Source organism: Mus musculus, chromosome 15, assembly GCF_000001635.26.
Source record: "Mus musculus strain C57BL/6J chromosome 15, GRCm38.p6 C57BL/6J".
Lineage (NCBI taxonomy): Eukaryota > Metazoa > Chordata > Mammalia > Rodentia > Muridae > Mus > Mus musculus.
Window position 1 is genome coordinate 75630373 of NC_000081.6, and position 13977 is coordinate 75644349.

General features: G+C 42.9%; 2 long non-coding RNA genes across 3 annotated transcripts; one reads left to right on the forward strand and one right to left on the reverse strand.

The window, feature by feature from the left end:
* Positions 1-1592: 1592 nt before the first annotated feature.
* Positions 1593-4005, reverse strand: Gm46519. The gene is made up of 2 exons (XR_001781702.1): positions 3949-4005; positions 1593-3470 (listed from the first exon to the last, which is right to left on the reverse strand). It is a non-coding gene; the product is annotated as a predicted gene, 46519 (long non-coding RNA).
* Positions 3466-13649, forward strand: Gm38506. 2 transcript variants are annotated; one of them, XR_003951662.1, is made up of 3 exons: positions 3466-4452; positions 8882-13229; positions 13615-13649. It is a non-coding gene; the product is annotated as a predicted gene, 38506 (long non-coding RNA). The 2 variants fall into 2 exon arrangements; XR_875436.3 differs by lacking the exon at positions 13615-13649 and having other exon boundaries at positions 4284-4452; positions 8882-12139; positions 13181-13491.
* The last annotated feature ends 328 nt before the right edge of the window (positions 13650-13977 follow it).

Sequence of the window (13977 nt, forward strand, 5' to 3'; positions counted from 1 at the left end):
TAGTACACAACTTTAATCCCAAACAGTGAAGGTGGAGCTAGTTTGTAGAAGGAAGCACCCATGTTTGAAAGTGATGTCTAACTGAGTGGCGGACAAAGTGACTGCCACTTTGTGTCAGAGAAAGATTTGAAGGAACTCTTGGAGAAGAAAGGAAAGGGAACTGACCTAACGGACAGTGTAAAGAGAGGACACAGTTTTACAGCGATTGTTTTACAGAGGCGGTTTTACACAGGCAGGTTGTAGAGAGAACAAGCTAGACACACGTGAAGACAGAACGAGCCAGAAAATGAGAAGGCTCGAGAAAATTAGACATATTGTCAAAGTTAGTATGAGGCCAAGCAGAACTCAGGGTGGGAGGTTGGGGGAGGGCAGGTTGAGTCAGTCAGCTTGGAGAAGAGTTTGAGCCAGAACAGCTCAGTTGAACCAGCCAGCCAGAGATCAGAAAGAGGAAAAAAAAAAGGTTAGCTTATTCAATAGTAAATCTCAGAGGCTGAAAACATTCTAGGCCTAGATAAGATTGCTCAAAGGCTAGAAACTTCCAGGACTAAGCCTAGGATGAAACCAGGTACTTGGGAGCTGCCGTTGTTGCTTTAACTGACGTGATTTTGGCCCACATACCTGGTTTCATCTTTCAGTGACAATCATGGATGAGCACCTGTGGGTCATTATCAGGCAGGAGGGTAGCAGGACTGATGGCAGTGGGTTTCTCAAGCCAGACTTGGTGGTCCAGGAGTAGGGCCTAGTACCAGGCCGCACAGCCAGTGTTTTGGTGTTCCTCAGAGCGCACTCAACAATGTGGAATGCTATACAATCCTAACCCAGAGTTAACTTGTTTGTTTGTTTGTTTGTTTGTTTGTTTGTTTGTTTGGACAAGCAGAAGCTGCTACAGCTCTTAGACAAGTGGGCCATCCTGTGGTTACAAGATCCAATCCTTTGGACATGTATGTCACAGGGTACTTCCAAGGCCCCAAGTTTAAAAACCCCTTTGTAATGTTTGTCATGGTTGGGGTGGGCTTTGAGGTCATATATGCTCAAGCTGCGCCCAGTGAGATAGAGAGTCTCTTGCTATAGATTATGATGTAGAACTCTCAGCTCCTCTAGCACCACGTCTGCTTGGATGTTGTCATGCTTCCCACCATGTGATAATGGACTGAACCTCTGAGCCTGGAAGCCAGCTCCAATGAAATGTTTTTCTTTTATAAGAGTTGCCTTGGTCATGGTGTCTCTTCACAGCAATAAAAACCTAAGGTACAAATGAAAAGGTTTGAAGATCTGGAAGTGCTAGGGCGGAGCCAGAGCAGCTTTTATAAGGCCTCAAATACCTGTGTCTGGTCTCAGTCAAGATTAGGGGCTCAGTGTCCCCCCACGCTTGTGCCAGTGTATACAGGCCTTGCTATTTCCACAAATTCTGGTATCCAGAGGAAACAATACCTAGCCACACCTAGGAATTCGAGAAACTACATCTTAGTCTCTGGAGTTGGGATCTGAAGGATGGCAGCCAGCCAGCGGCTTTAGAGTCAAGCAGGGTTCACCTGAAAGGAGGGCTGGAAATGAAAGGACCGGGGACCAGGGAAGATGAAGCCAAGACAAGATTCTGATCAAAGTTTAATATTCAGCACAGCATATATAAGGGGAAACCCCACAAAACCCATCCCCAGGACAGTAATTCGAGGTAGCAACAGCACAGCAGCTAATCTGTTAAGTTTCCATTTCTTGCCAGCTCATTATTTCCAGTACATCAAAACCCGAAGCTGCAGCCAAGGCAGGTGTCTCTGTTCAGGCCGATGAAGCCTATCTTTCAAGGTCTGTATATCCATCCTGTGCGTTATGGCAAATATTCAAGGTTTGCTTAGCCAAGATCTGTCCAGCCTGCCTGGCGAATGTTCAAGGTCTGCTTGGCCTATACAGGCTAGGGATGCCACAAAGGATGGCAGCAGTCCTCCGAGACAGGCTCCTTTTGCCTCCCCACAGCTGGTAGCCAAGATAGGGAACCTCTGGGTCTACAAAGCTGGGTCTGTAACTCTTGCAGCGGTCCCTCAGTGGCCCCTTTATGACTTTTTAGTTCTAGAGGCTAGGAGGAGGCATGGTAAGAGGATATAGTATAAGAGTATGGTCCCAGGACACCTTTGATGGAAGGGCAGGAGGTCAGCATGTAGTGTCTCATCAACCAGGATTGGAGAATTTTTAAATCTCTCAGGCAACCTGGTCCAGGTAAGTTGCCTGCTGTAACCTCCCTCTGGCCCTGGCACTGTGAAAGCACAAGTGGGTTGGCTCACCTCTGCCCATGGGAGGCTGAAGAGCACAGCTGTCAGGTGCCAGGCAGAGCACACCTGCTCCTCTGGAAGAATCAGACTCGAGAGAAGCAAAGGTCCCAGGTTTCTTCACAGGCAGGAGAGGGGTGTTCTAGGGTGACTGACAGGGCCCCAGGATGCTGGGCTCTCTAAACCAGGTAGTGTGGACTGCAGTTTCTCTTTGTGTTTCCAGCATCATTGGGTATTGTTGAGTCTGGATGCGGGTGGCTGAACTATTAGTTGAACAATTATAGGAACTTGGAATTGGGCCAGTCCTAGCGGGTTGGTTTCTGCCTATATCCCTGGAAATCTTTGTTGTCAATGTGAGAGAGAGTACAACTGTATATTTTGATTAGCTAGAAATTGCTCTTCTGACTGAGGGCAGGACACCAAAATTTTGTGGGTTATGTATAAGTTTAACTGCATCTCATCATCAGAGAAGGTGATGGTGGCTTTCAGTTTATGCAAAAGGTCTTGTCTCTCAATTGGTTCTCTCTGTTGTTAAACACCTTTTGAGCTACCTCCAGTAGCTGGAATCTATTTATTCCTTTAAAATTTTTACCTTTTCTATTCATAAGCTTTTTAGCAGCTGTCTTTACTCCTCTTTAAAAGACCTAGCAAAAATTATTTTAAAATCTCTGTTTTAGGGTTTTTACTGCTGTGAAGAGACACCATGAGCAAGGCAACTCTTATAAAGGAGAACATTGAATTGAGGCTGGCTTACAGTTTCAGTAGAGGTTCAGTCTATCATCATCACGGTGAGAAATATGGTGGAGTGCAGGAAGACGAGGTGCTGGTGAAGGAGCTGAGAGTTCTACATCTTGATCCACAGGCAGCAGGAAGTGAACATCTGAGACCTCACACCCCAACGTAGTCACACCTATTCCAGCAAGGCCACACCTCCTAAAAGTGCCACTCTCTATGGGCCTGTGGGAGCCAGTTTGATTCAAACCACCACAGTTTCCTTGATCAGTGTTGGACAGAAGGGAAAAAAATCATTCTGTTGGGGGCTGCATTGTCCAGTAGTGAGCCTCCTGCCCAACATAGGGGTGGTTTTTCTCCTTTTATTTTTTTTTCAGAGAATGGAGAGACTTGACTGAAAAGGAGACATAAATCATGGAAGAAAGGAGCAGAGCTTCCTCTTTTCTCCTTCCTTTGTCCTGCTAGAAGCGAAGCAGACTGGGAAGCAGAGGGAATGTACATCAGGGAACAATACCCCACCCCCCATCCCCACCCCCACCCCCGTGCATTCTGCTTCAATGGCAGGAGTCCTCTATGAGAGTCCTGACCTCGCCCCACCTCCACCCAGGGAGCATGAACAGGACAGGCGAAGGCTTTTTTGGTTTCTCTGGGCAACCTGGCAGAGCCAAAAGGATTTGAGTCCCCAACAAAAGGCACAGCTCTTAAGCTGGGGGTGGGGTGAGTGTCTCACAGCCACTGGTCAATACTGGGAAACAAAGCTGGCAGAAACACATTGAAAGGCGGACAGAGACACATACATACAGAGAAGAGAAACACACACAATAAAGACAATCGGGTGGCGGCCGCACATTCCATACCCTTGAACAGACAGGAGGAATCCAGTGACATCTCACACGGATCCTGGACACAGCCACATCCGACCTTTCCCATATGTTCAAACAGAAGACAGACTTACCTCCTTAAGTGACAGACCAGGGGACTTTTCTACTTTGTTTCCTGTGACCTCCTCAGCCTGGACAGGCTAAGCAGACCTTGAACGCTTGCTACAATAGGTTTCATCGGCCTAAACAGAGACACCTGCCTTGGTTGCAGCTGCGAGCTTTGATGTACTGGAAATAGTGAGCTGCCAAGAAATAGAAACTTATCAGACTGGCTGCTGTGCTGTTGCTACCCCGAGTTACTGTCCAGGGGATGGGTTTTGTGGGTTTCCCTTCATAAACGCTGGACTGAATATCAAACTTTGAGCGTTGATCAGAACACAGTCTTGGCTCCTTCTCCTCTCATCCGCCTCATTTCCAGCCCTCCTTTCAGGTGACGTCCTGCTCACTGTAAAGCCGCTGGCCGGCTACAGATAGCGCCTGAACAGAGACCCTGAAAACGGAAGACTCACTGAGAAATGCTGCTTTGGTTGGAGCGCTCCACCGAACAAAGTTATCAGTAAAAGGCTATTCCAAGTACAGTAAGTAACTATATCCTAGGGTCAATGAGCTATTAGAGACTGTACTTGTACAACACCACCTCAACTAGGATAGTCGCAGCACAATGGGACAGAGCAATTAAAAAAAAAAAAACACTTTTGTTAACAACCTAAAAGAGCTGCTTCAGGTGAGAGGAACAGGTTTTTAAAAACAAACATTGGAAAAAGTCTTAGCGCAAGTAGACTCACAGTGTCCTTGATTCCCAGAAGTAGGACCAGTAAATATACAAACTTGAAAAAAACAAAAAAACTGAAATACACGTAACAGATCATTCCACTATTCACAAACCTGAAAAGGTCCTGGTAGATACTTTTTGTTTGTGGGCTTTAATCAGAGATGCTTTAGCCCCTCACCATGAGTCTCAAAAAAATAAAAAAATAAAATAAAATAAAAAATTAATTATACAAGCTAAAGAAAAATTGGGGAAGTTAAAAAAAAAAAGGCGCTGGGGAACAACTATCAGTAGCTGCCACTATGCCTCCTCTCCCTTCTCTGACAAAATTCCCCAAAAAAGAAAGAGATGAAGAGTTAGACCTTAAATATGAGAGAGAAGATGGGTTTCAAAAAAACAGTTGTCCCCTGTTCGGGACACTTTGACAAAAGAAAAAGAAAATGAACATAAGCTATTTCAGAGCTCTCCTGGGGACAGGAGGAAGTCGAGAGACCTCCTGCCTCTTCTCTGGCTCCTACTGGAAAAATCCTTAGTTTTGGTTCTGGTTCTCTTAAGCAGGATATCTGGGTCCCTTTCGTGACACATCTAGTCCTCTTCTCGCTCTGTCTATTGTCTGTCCTTGGTGCACCCATGTATCCATGTCTGTCCATTTATGTCTGTTTTTGTTTCGTTGTTTAAATGTTTGTTGTTCTGTGCGTGTTTCATGTTTTAAAAATAATGGTTAAAACTTTATCTACTGGCTGTCCACCCCTTGATTTAGTTTTAACTTGATCACAAAACAAAACAAAACAACAACAACAAAAACTAATAAGTTACCCTGCACCTGTAGCCGGGAGTCAAACACAGCTAGAGAAGCCCTGCTAGGGGCTGATTCTCAACACAAGCCACTCTGTTTGTTTGTTGGTTGGTTGGTTGGTTGGTTGGTTGGTTGGTTGGTTGGTTGGTTTTTAAAGACAGGGTTTCTCTGTAGCCCTGGCTGTCCTGGAACTCACTTTGTAGACCAGGCTGGCCTCGAACTCAGAAATCCACCTGCCTCTGCCTGCTGGGATTAAAGGCATGCGCCACCACGCCCGGTGTTCACAAGCTGCTCTTAAAGGGGTCAACATCTTCTCTGCTTCTATGGTAAGAGAGCTGATGGCTGTTTTTCCTAGAAAAAGCTCTGTGATTGTGTTTATTGGATTCAACCGGTGACAAGGTGCTCTTCTCTTAAAATTACAACTGAAATTTTTTTTTTTAATTTTGGTCTAAATATATAAGATGCGTATAACCAATTCATTTTTATTTCTGACTGGTTTTAAAAATATAAGTATGTTCTATATGCCTTGATTATAGGATATTGGCTTATAAGTTATTGGATATGATTACAAATTTATAACATTGGCAACAAAAAGTTAACTTAAAACTAATAACTCAAGGTTAGAGTCATTCTAAACAACAGTACGTAACATGAGCCAACCCCAAAAAACTGGTCTCTAAAGGTACTTCTAAATTGAGGTGATATTTTTTATAATTCTTATCCTAAAAATTAGACTTACAAAAAATAAGATTTAAAACAATGTCTCTTTAATGAGATATTAAGAGCTATACTGTCATACATTCATATAAAAGAACTGACAGCCTTTTTAATGTAATGTTACTTTTATAATATAAAAGTAATACACTTGATATTAATTTTAGAAAAAAATAGATTGTTTACACTGTTTAAAAGCTGGGTTTTACTTTCCAAAATTATGGTTATGCTCTAATATTACAAAAGAAACTTAAAAATATAGTTAAACTACCAATATTCCACTAACTACAGTTTTCAAGTCAATCACAAGCTCAAGATTTTTAACTCACTCATATTTATAATTAGAAAAAAATCAGACAAGTAGAAATTTACAAAACGCTATTAAAACTAAAAACTTATGAAGACATTACAACCTGGCTTACCTACTCCAGCTGCCATTCCAAAATATAGATATAAAATTGTTATGGGTTTAAAAGATTATTTTAATACTATTCCTTTACATCTTGATGGTTATAAAAGGTTTAGCATGTCTGCTTATAATTTTAAATAACCCATAAAATGATATCATTAAAAAGTTTTGCCTCAAAAAATGGCCAATAGCCCTACATTCTGTCAAAAAGGTTAATACTTTACGTCCTTCAGTATATATTATTCATTATATAAATATTTTATTAACTGATCCCTCTAAAGAAGTTTTACTACAAGCCTTTGCTCTGATACAACGAGCCTTAAAATCTTGGGGGAAAAAAGAATCAAGGGAAATAACCTTTTCAGTATTGGAGATATCAGTTATATCCTAAACAAATTGTGACACAAAATACTCCCAAAAAAGATAATTTACTTACTTTAAATGATTTTCAAAAGCTATTAAGAGATGTTAATAGGCTAAAACCTCACCTTAAACTTGCCACACACACACACCTTAAAACTATGTTTAATATTTCTCAAGGGGAATACAAATCCTAATTCCCTTAGACAATTAACTGATGAGGGACAAATAACTTTACAAAAAAATAGAAAACAACTACTAGCCAACAACAGATACATTATATTGACTATGATCTATTGTTGACTGTTTCACAGCAGTCTTTTGGCAAAAGAGACCATTAATGTAGATTCACCTTTCTTCATCTCCAAGTAATGTTTAAACACCCTATTATAAAGCTGTTACTATGTTAATACAAAAAAATTATAAGACAAAATCACAAAAGTATTTTTTAATTCCAAACAACAATTAACTTGGTTATTACAAAATACTGACATTTGGTTTATTAAATATACAAACTTTTTAGACAAATTTGATAATCATTATCCAAAAAGACAAGTTATTAAAATTTGCCTCTATACATACTTCTGTATTTCCTATCAATTAACACATATAGCTGATAGAAAATACATTTACTATATTTACAGACAGCTCATCTAATGAAAAGACACCATAAATAATTAAATCAGATGTTTATTCTCTCAGGTTTCCCCCTGCTTCACAAATAATTAAATTAGGTGATATAGCCACTGTTTTTAAAATGTTAACAAAAAAAATCAAACTTTTAATTTACATACTGATAGCCAATATACAGCTCATGGTTTACAATTCCTTAAAATTGTTCCTTTTTTAAAAAAATACTACTAATTCTCAAATTTTACAATCATTTATACAAATACAAATGCAACTTAATTTAAGAAAATATATTGTTCCTTAATTTATAAGACATTTAAGGGCTCATACTAGATTGCCTTAGACCCTTAGTGAGGACAATGCTACAACAGGTTTACATGCCAGATTATAGGCCTTACACAGGAACAGTTAGCCAAACAATCTCATTCTTTACATCATCAAAATAGTAATAGTTTGGGCTGGTGAGATGGCTCAGCGTGTAAGAGCACTGACTGCTCTTCCGAAGGTCCTGAGTTCAAATTCCAACAATCACATGGTGGCTCACAACCACCCGTAATGAGATCTGACGCCCTCTTCTGGTGTGTCTGAAGTCAGCTACAGTGTACTTATGTATAATAATAAATAAATCTCTGGGCCAGAGCTAGCAGGGACTGAACGAGCGGAGTTGACTGGAGTGAACAGGGGTGCTAAAATTCAATTCCCAACAACCACATGAAGGTTCACAGCCATCTGTACAGCTACAGTCTACTCACATGCATAAAATAAATACATAAATCTTTTTAAAAATTGTAATAGTTTGAGACAATTTGATATTTCTAGAAAATGAACACGTCAAATTATAGAGACTTGTCCTCAGTGTCCTCAATTTCTTCATACACCACATAATGGTGTTAATCCTCAAAGACTCATACGTAATCAGTTATGACAAATAGATGTTACAGTATTTCTGATTTTAAAAAATTTTAAAATACAGTTGTGAGTATTGATTCCTTCTCAGGCTTTCTAGTTACAACTGCTTTAACAAATAAAACAACCAAAAATAAAATTAGTCATTGCCTACACTGTTTTTCTGTACTTGGTGTTCCAAATAAGATTAAGACAGATTATAAAACTGACTATTACAGTCAAACCTTTGAGATGTTTTGTTAACAATTTAACACTACCCATATTACAGAGATTCATTATAATCCGCAAGGACAAGATATTATAAAACGGGACCATAAAACTTTAAAACAGTATCTTCATAAAATAAAAAAAGAAAATTATATCCCTGTACACCACAAAATTATTTAAATCATGCTCTTTTTATTTTAAAATTTTAAAATTTAGATGCCAAGGAACTCTTTGAGTGTCTATGGCACCCTACAACTAAGTGAAATGGAAGGACATACTGACACATGAAATGATCCTGATCAGGTATTAATATGGGGAAGGAGCATGCTAGCTGCCAGAGTGGTTAGTAAAACACGCTAATGCTGGGATAAAGACTGATGCTGATCGTGACCTTACAAACTGCCCTGACAATGATGACAGGGAAGCTGTACTGGGCCTATGTCCCTTGATCCACTCCTTTTACATCCAACGGTATGGGAAAGCCCAGAAGTTGTGGGAATGGTAAATAATACTAAGTTAATGAATATGCCTGCTGGAAAAACTTTCACTATCAATCAAAAGAGAAGTTAATTACCAAGGATTGGGAACTGGTACCCCCAAGTGATTTTCAAAGCAGAACGCTACTGGACTGAGAGTATCTCCTACTACATTACAGGGGAAAGATCTTGACTCAGACAAAGACAGTTTAAATGGCATTCGAGTCACTTTACCCACTGGCCTAGAGGCAGAGGAATACCAGGCACCACAATATTTTCCACATTGTGGGATGAGGGAATGCACAGATATCACAATTCCCGAAAAAGAAAAAGAAAAAGAAAAAGAAAAAGAAAAAGAAAAAGAAAAAAAGATGTGTGGGGAATAAGCCTGTGCTTTATCAGCCTCATGGGACTGACTTCAAGATTTTGGACTGGTCAGAATCTAGGGGAGTGGCTAGTATGACTAATTATGCTACTAACTCTCCGTCTCCACCTATCCTCCCCTCATCAGCTTTGCCTGCTGGACTCTGGTGGACCCACACAGTTTATCAACAAAGATACGTACAGGAGTTGGGTGCTGTCTTGGATGATGTGAGTGCTCAGCCTAAAAGATCAAGTCCAGCTTGGGTGACAGAGCCCGTTACATCATGTGTTCACATGCCTTATGGCCTATCAGTAGGAAATATTAGCATTATTCTACATTCTAAAAATAATACTTTTGATGTGTCTTGTGTTGGCTGTAATTCGACTAATTGTGTTTTAAAAGCCTATTCTAAACATTCTGTTATCATTTTACAACAACCTGCTTTTGTGATCGTTCCTGTAAATATTACTGAAGATTGGTTTGATGACAAGGGTTTACATGTAATTAAAGAGTTAACAAGGGTGTTGGCCAGGCCTAAACGCATGATTGGTTTATTATGGGAGGTGTTGTAGCTTTGATTACTTTAATGGCCAGGCCTCCTTTCAGTTGATCCCCACTCTACCTTAAGACGCTGGATGGCTACAGTTTCCTTAAGCCACTGGATGGCTACAGTTTCCTTTTGGGGAGCAGGTGCCAGAGCTCTCCCAAGGCAGCAATGATCAAAGGGAGTCCTGGGACCTAGAACATCTCAGGTCCTGCGTCACCTCAGAGCTCCTTGACCACTGCATTCTTCCCAGCTCTGAGAGCATTTGAGGACTGGCCCCTGCCCTCACCCCTGTGTCTCAGGGTCTGGTCTCTGGGGATCTCTGTGGGACCTCCAGAAATGATGTAGGTTATCTAGCAGAGAAGGCTGCTTAGACATGGGTTTAAGCCAACAAAATTTTTATTAGCTGGCCAAAGACTACACTGGGTGTTCAGGATCCCAGTGTAGCACCGAGCCTTTTTCAGGGTGAGTTTTTAAGCACAAAGACCATATCCTAGGTTGGCATACTTGAGTTAACAAGAACAGTTAACCAGAAGCACAACTACTGAAGCCAAAAAGCAAGGATAATAACAATTCAGGATTTCCCACAAGTATGGACTTTGATGAATTAAGTCTTTGTTTTCATTTTGGCAGGTGGGTGATGTCTATGTGCTGTTTCTGACCTGAATGGTACTGCCACCATGGAGTCAATTGTTCTAAGGTCTGGGAGCCTGTGATTGGGAAGGGCTCTCAGAACCTCATATAAGTGATTCTGGGGTTAACTAGCCCTCCTGCCTGGAGAAGCTTGGGTGGTTTTGGGTGAGATGGAGCCTCCTGCACTCCTGAACACACACCCTAGAGGGCCGCTCTAATCAATTGGGTTGGATAGCTTGCGCTGAGTGTACCCTAACTCTCTAATGGAGCAAACCTAACAGAGGCCTTTTCTTCTACTTTGCATTTAAGAATGCAAACCCAAAGCACCATGCCTGGAGGTTCTGTCTTAGCATCTGAGGGTGAAGGCCAGGGTCTCCAGGCCCTCTAAGCTGAAACATATCATTCATGTAGTGCAGACTAGATCAGGGAAAGCTACTCATTATTTCTCCCTGGAATCACCCCGTGTACGTTTGCATGTGCGTGTGTGTGTTTCAGGGGTCCTCACACTCTAACTATAGGGATCACAAATGACTGATATGATGGCTACAGAAACTCCATTTTGTGCTAGAAACCCAATTTGGAACCTAATATCGTGATTGTCTCAGACTCAAGTTCCTAAAAGACAAGGTATCCCAACCTGACTCCTTGACACTCCCCATCCCTAAGAAATGTACAGACATAACCATCTGCTTGTTATGACTAACTGCTGGTTTGGTTTTCTAATTTGTTTATGCAGACATTCAAGGACTATTTTGAGATCGCCTTTATCATGTAATCTTGGCAGAACAAAGCAGATTTTGTGGGGTTTGCCCTTAAAATCTTGTCTTCCTGCATCCACTTCTGAGCAGCACGTCTCTGACTTGGGTTAGAGACTGTGGCCCTGCTAGCAGCCTTAAATTTTTGCTTAATTATAATCTGAATTAAGTCTAGGGGGTCTTTTCTCGTAGTCTACATAACAACTGGCAGTCGCTCAGTCACTACAAACAGCACCTTCCAGCGTCCTGAGGTTGGCGCTGGTTACGAAATTCTATTTGCAGTAAGAATTTTTAACAACCTCATGCGAGGACACACCCCCTGACAGTCTGCAAGACTGTATAAGGTTAGCGGCAGCTTGTGGCATCATGTGTGGTCTTGGTTGGAATGAGTTCCAATGACCCTACTATGACATCCTCCGAAGCCCAACACCTGGGCTTTCACACTTCTGCCTCGCGCGGAAATGAGGGCCTCTGTCGGGCTTTTCGGCTAATTTGAAAGCAGATCGTCCAGACCGGACTGTGTTGGGCCGTTGGACAGACACCCTCTGCGGGGAAGCTACACGGCTCAATAGCTTTGAGCGTCAAGAGGCCACCGAGGTGTGGTCCTCCGGGGTCCAGAGACTCCCGGAATTGGGGGCGGGGCCTCCCAGAGACCGAGCACTTCCGGCCGGCGCGAACGGGCGGCCTCCTCCCATTCGCAAGGTGAGTGGTCGCTCCTCCCAGTGGTTCCATTCAGGACTCTTCCTTTCATTCGCGTAGGTGCCTGCCTGTTTCTCCTGCAGTGACTTCGGTCACCCCAAGCCCGGGTCCTCTGAGTGGTTTCAATTTAGGGGACCCAGTAGGGCGGCCCCACAGTGTCCGCCCAGCGCCTGCACCCAGCGTCTCCGACTCCCGGTGTGTGCTGTTGCATCTCGCCCCAAGTCATCCTCTCTCCCCCTTGTCACTTTGTTGAAGAAAACCAGGCTCTCTCTTTGGCCCAATCCCCAACACCTCAAAAAAGTGTTGAGGTGTGAGGCATGCTAAGAAAGCGGTTTAACTAACTGAGCCTGATCCCCAGCCTGGAAATACATCTTTGATACACACACTCACACAATCCCTGTGAGTGCTACTATGGGAAATCTGGGCTTGGGGATAGCAGCCTCAGACTCTTCAGATTTCGAGGAAAAGGTTACCCTCTGGAAATGTATCCCTTCTGGTTTTCATGAAATAACCCCTTTAAAATTAGATTTAGAATCCTGATGTCTCACACTATCTGGAGCCAGAGCCCCAGTTATGGTGCAGGAGTATTCGCTGTTAGAATAAGCATTCTTTTCTCTGCAGGCTATATTGGGATAAACATTTAGGCTACTGTACTGAGAAGCCGGGATGGGGCACAGTTGGTTGAATTGCTTGCTTAGCATCTGGGGCCACTCTGCCTTGCTGGGGAGGCTGCCAGTAATCGTGCCGGTTTCACTTTGAGTAAGCATTCAGGCCCTTGCACCATGGGCCCCGAAGCTCCTCAGGAGGTCACCTGCCTTTTCTTGGCAATCTTCTCTTGCTAAGAAGAGAAGCTAAGGCTCACCTAGGACCGCTCAGGACCTGACATGGTGCTCTTCAACAACAGTCCATTCTCACCATCTACCTTGGTTTTCGTTTCCCTCGGGTCCCAGGTGCCTCCCTGAGCAGGGCTCGGGAAGATGGCTTCTCTAGAGGATGTTGAAAAGTCCTTTCCTGTCTTATCATTCAATCATCTCTCATCACCAGGGACACCTGGAGACCAACACCATGTGGCACTCCAATGGGCACCCTGACGGTATTTGCTCCAGATTGCTATACCCCTCTGCCCCATTTCTACCCCATGAGACTGACCTGACCTGTGTTTTGGCTAGCTCAGCACTGGGGCCTCTGGGAGGAGCCCTAAGGCAATAGTGGAAGATGGCAGTGGTAGAGGCCACCCTGACTGACCCCAGGGAACAGCCCCCTGGGTATGTTTCTTCCTCAGTGTCTTAGTCAGGGTTTCTATTCCTGCACAAACATCATGACCAAGAAGCAAGTTGGGGAGGAAAGGGTTTATTCAGCTTACACTTCCACACTGCTGTTCATCACCAAAGGAGGTCAGGACTGGAACTCAAGCAGGGCAGGAAGCAGGAGCTGATGCAGAGGCCATGGAGCAATGTTGCTTACCGACTTTCTTACAGAACCCAAGACTACCAGCCCAAGGATGACATCACCCACAATGGGCCCTCTCCCCTTAATCACTAGTTGAGAAAATGTCTTACAGCTGGATCTCATGGAGGCATTTCCTCAAGGAAGGCTCCTTTCTCTGTGATAACTACAGCTTGTGTCAAGTTGACATACAAAACCAGCCAGTACACTCAGTATAAAAGGAAAAATGGCCTCCGGATGGGCCCAGTTTTAGGAAGAGAAGATCTCCCTCTGCCAGCACATCCTAGACCAGGAAGAAAGGCATCTCAAGAGACCAGTGAAGCTTCCCATGTGCCTCAGGGATGAAGCCTCTGGACTACATGACCTCTGATACTTGAGGCATTCTCAGTGCCAGT